The sequence below is a fragment of the Mandrillus leucophaeus genome, unplaced genomic scaffold (genome assembly GCF_000951045.1).
Source record: "Mandrillus leucophaeus isolate KB7577 unplaced genomic scaffold, Mleu.le_1.0 Scaffold17, whole genome shotgun sequence".
Classification (NCBI taxonomy): domain Eukaryota; kingdom Metazoa; phylum Chordata; class Mammalia; order Primates; family Cercopithecidae; genus Mandrillus; species Mandrillus leucophaeus.
In genome coordinates, this window is record NW_012101698.1 from 2647258 (window position 1) to 2652356 (window position 5099).

Genomic DNA, 5099 nt, shown 5'->3' on the forward strand with positions numbered 1-5099 from the left:
ATGACTGATTTGACCAGGCCCAAGGGCACAATAAAGGAATGATATCAGATAGGACATGCAGCCATCTGACTGCTTGGCCCTTTGTAGCCTTTTAAGAGCACTCACCCTTAGAGAGGGAGAGTTTGTACATCTTCCATCTTGTGTAATCCTGGGTTCTCATCCTGCTAGAACAAAAGTCTTGGAGCCCAAAAACTGACACCATGCAAAAAAGCATGGGCCTTTAAAGTCTTCTCAGAGCTAAGGAAGCTTCACCACCATAAAAGAATGTTAAATTCCGCAGATTCTTATTTTACAATTCATCCAGCCACCTAGAACCCAGCAGTGGGTGTGGAAGAAAAAGAACAAGACAAGATCCTTGCTCCTAAGGATCTTGCACTGTAACTGAGGGAAATGGGTGGAAATCATTGGAATACTATGAGAAAAGTCAGGCAGTAGCCAAAGCTCAGGGAACTAAGAGAAGCCCCAACATGTCATGGGGACAAGGGGTCTGGGAGGGCTTCCAAGAAACATTGAAACTGTGTTTTGCATGGCAGAGAGGATTCCCTGGCTCTGAGGTTGGTGTTCCAGGCAGCATGTATTGCTTAGCATAGAGGTAAGAGATGTGGACGAGGGAAGGGGTTCCACGTACATATAGGGAGTGGGAGAGATGAGGGGGTAGAAGAAAAGCTGGATCTAAAGGAATCTTGATCATGATGATCATGAGGGCCACGAAAAGAATTTTTGACCTGGAAAGCCATGGCAGTGAAATGTTTTGTTTTGTTTTTTTTTAAATTAACAACAAAAATATTTAATTTAATTTTATTTTTTGAGACAGAGGCTCACTGTCACCCAGGCTGGAGTGCAGTGGCACAATCTCAGCTCACTGCAATGTCCACCTCCCAGGATCAAGTGATTCTCCTGCCTCAGCCTCCCAAGTAGCTGGGATTACCGGCGCCCGCCACCATGCCCAGCTGATTTTTGTGTTTTTAGTAGAGACGGGTTTTCGCCATGTTGGCCAAACTGGTCTTGAAACTTCTGACCTCAAGTGATTCACCTGCCTTTGCCTCCCAAAGTGCTGGGATTGAGCCACCACGCCTGGCCTGGAAAAAAATATATATATATATATATACACACACACACACACACACACACATATATATGTGTGTGTCAATGGATAGTTGATAAACGTTTTGATTACTTAAACTTTCTAAGGCAGGGCTTCCATGATGAATATATATGTGTGTGTGTATATATATAATATATATTATATTTTATATATATACACATGAAACCTATGCATACGCATGTGTTCACATCCTCATTCACTTATGTTTGAATGTGCACAGGAAAAAGTTCGGAAAAATACACATGAAACAGTTACCAGATCATTCTCTAGAAATTCTAGAGCCACCACGCCTGGCCTGGAAAAAAATATGTATATACACACACACATATATGTGTGTATACACACACAGGTATACATATATGTACATACATATACACACATATATGTATATATACACTATATATATTATGTATGGTGCTTTGAAAAATATTTGTTGAGTTGAATAGGTGAATTTCTTAATCACAGGCCCACTGCTGACATGTAGCGATGTGTGTCTAGATTTTTGACCTTCCAAACACTTTCACAGTCACAAGCATAGCTAACAACCTGTGTTGCCCAGGCTGGTCTTGAGCTCTTGGCCTCAAGCCATCCTCCCACCTTGGCCTCCCAAAGTGCTGGGATTACAAACATGAGCCACCACGCCCTGCCCAGCAACAAAAAACTGACTATTAAACAGTGGCCAAGGGTATATATGTGCAAGAGTTCATCACCAAGCACAGTGAGTGACGGCTGCAGTAGCTTGCTGTTTTGTAGTCCTCTTCCGTCTGCAGTATGCTCGCATCACTTTTTCTTCTCAGAATGGTCCAGTGACAAACATACTTCACAGGTCCCTGCCTTTAGGGATCTCACAGTCAAGAGAGGGACAGACTTGGGTTTGATCACTCAGCCATATGACGATGAAAGCGAACATAAAATGCTGTAGGAGCGTATGGGGGAGAGAATGGTGGGGTTGAAGGAGTGGCCAAGGAAGGCTTCTGAAGTAGCCACTTTTGAGCCACATGTTAAAAGTTAGCCAGGTGAATGGAATACTATGCAGCCATAAAAAAGGATGAGTTCACGTCCTTTGTAGGGACATGGATGAAGCCGGAAACCATCATTCTGAGCAAACTATCGCAAGGATAGAAAAGCAAGCACCGCATGTTCTCACTCATAGGTGGGAATTGAACAATGACATCACTTGGACACAGGAAGGGGAACATCAGACACTAGGGCCTGTTGTGGGGTGGGGGGGGGAGGGATGGCATTAGGAGAGATACCTAATGTAAATGACGAGTTAATACATGCAGCACACCAACACGGCACACGTATACATATGTAACAAATCTGCATGTTGTGCACATGTACCATAGAACTTAAAGAATAATAATAATAATAATAAAAACAGTTTAAGAACTAAATAAATGGAGAAGTATGCCCTTTAAAATAAAAAAAAAAGCCAGGTGAAGAGGATACAGGATCAGGCCTACACCTGAGGTGAACCGAGGCCCTGAGAGGTTCTTCTCTAGAGACCCTGTGTGTTCCCATTATGCTCATACAGCTGAGCCTGTGAACTATGAACCAGCCTCATGTGGTACATCCTCCCCCAGAGTCTCTCATAGAGAAAATGTCCCCACTCCTTCACTGAGAGATTTGCCCAAATGGTCATATTTAAATCCACAGGAGGCTGGGCATGGTGTCTCATGCCTGTAATCCCAGCACTTTGGGAGGCTGAGGTGGGTGGATCACTTGAGTCCAGGAGTTGAGGCCACCCTGGGCAACAGAGCGAAACCCTGTCCCTACCAAAAATTAGCTGGACGTGGTGGCGCGCACCTGTTGTCCCAGCTACTCGGGAGGCTGAGGCCCCAGAATCACTTGAGCCCAGGAAGTGGAGGTTGCATTGAACTGAGATCGTGCTACTGCACTCCAGCCTGGGTGACAGAGTGAGACTCTATCACAAAAAAATATAAAACAAATAAATAAATAAATACATAAAATAAATACATAGGGAGCACATAATTCCAAAACGTAGAGATTAAGCATTGAGTTACCCAATGATTGTGGCAGTGGCCTCAATGCCTGTCCATCTGGAGACCTCCTGTAACAGTCTTTTCATAACCTAACATGTCAATTTACTTTGTCCCAAAGATGCCTAGCTAGTTCTTCCTTGGAGGCCACCATCACACAGCTTCCATGGGAAGTCGTGAGACAGGGAGATAGACCAGTGGAATCAGTGTCTTCAGTTAGTTTGGAACTCTGGCCAAATCACTAAACTCCTTGCCTTGGTTTACTACATTATTTCCCACCATATCTGCCAAAACAAGCCTAGTTTTATCTGAAGATCTAGGAAGATGATCTATGTTAAAATGCCTCTGTAAAGAGGCCTACAGATAAAAGCCTCCACCCAGACTGTTATAGGAGGTCTCCAGATGGACAGGCATTGAGGTTACTGCCACAATCATTGGGTAACTCAATGCTTAATCTCCACATTTTAGGAAACCCAGAAAATATTAATCAGACTCTTAGAATGTTCATGCACTATGAGTGGGCCAAAAGGAGGTATAAGCTATGATTCCTACCCTGAGGAGTTCACGGACTCACAGAGGAGTTTAGATACAAAAACAAATTAACCGTACTGCAATATGAAAGTGCTGTAATAGAGGAAGGTTCAGAGAGCTATGGAAATAAGGATAAGGAAGTAATTAATTCTCGCCAAGCATCTTCCTGTGGGCCACCAGTGGGAGGAGAGACCCTCTGGGAGGAGGGAACTGCTGGAGGACAGCCCTAGTGATATGAGGGCACAGGGCTTGTTGAAGGAAAAGGCAAAGTCTGGTTTGGGGTGCCCAACATTGGGGTACATGAGTAAGGCCAGGAGACAAGGCTGGGAACCCGAGATACTCATGGCCCAGGATTTTAAGCCTTATCCAGTAGAACTGGGAGCCAGTAGAGACCTTTTCAAAGATAATAGGCTGGGCGCAGGGGATCATGCCTGTAATCCCAGCACTTTGGGAGGCTGAAGCGGGTGGATCACTTGAGGTCAGGAGTTCGAGACCAGCTTGGCCAACATGATGAAACCCTGTGTCTACCAAAAATACAGAAATTAGCTGGGGTTGGTAGCAGATGCCTGTAATCCCAGCGACTCAGGAGGCTGAGGCAGGAGAATCGATTGAACCTGAGAGGCGGAGGTTGCTGTGAGCTGAGATTGCACCACTGCACTCCAGCCTGGGCAACAGAGTGAGACTCTGTCTCAAAAAAAAAACCAAAGATGTAAATGTAGGAACACCAGTACCCAATGGTTACCATTCACTGAGTGCCTGACCTAGGCCAGGAACCATGTTAAGTACTTAACGTTTGTTGTCTCTTTTGACCTTTATAACAACCTATAAGAGAGGTGCTATTATTACTTCCCTTTTACAGAAGATGAAACTGAGGCTTAGAGAGGTAAGGAACTTACCAAAGATCACCCAATAAGCAATAGAGTTGGGGTTCTCACCTCAAACTCAGATGGTGGTTTTTGTGTGTTTTTCTTCAAATTTCCATATTAGCAAATGCAGGCAGATTGACAGCCAGCAATACCAAAGACAGAAAGGCTAGCTATGCTTATGAAAGTGTTTGGAAGGTCAAAAATCTATACACACATCGCTACATGTCAGCAGTGGGCCTGCAATTCAGAAATTCACCTATTCAATTCAACAAATAGTTTTCAAAGCACCATACATAAGGTCCTATGCTAGAGAAAAGCAAAGGTGACCTGAAGAACCTCACTTCCAAGAGCTTCAAGTCTAGTGGAAGAAATAGAAAAGCATGCATAGATATGTATTTCACAAAGCAGACGGATGCCGGAAAAGAGGGGCAATGTGTACCCTGGATTTCGATACTGGAAGTGGCAGCATTTGACATCTTGAGGTGAGTGAGCTCATGTGAACATTTCCAAGTTCTTTATCTGCAAGAGCAGAAGTGAGGATGGAAGCGGCCAGGCACGGTGGCTCACTCCTGTAATCCCAGCACTTTGGGAGGC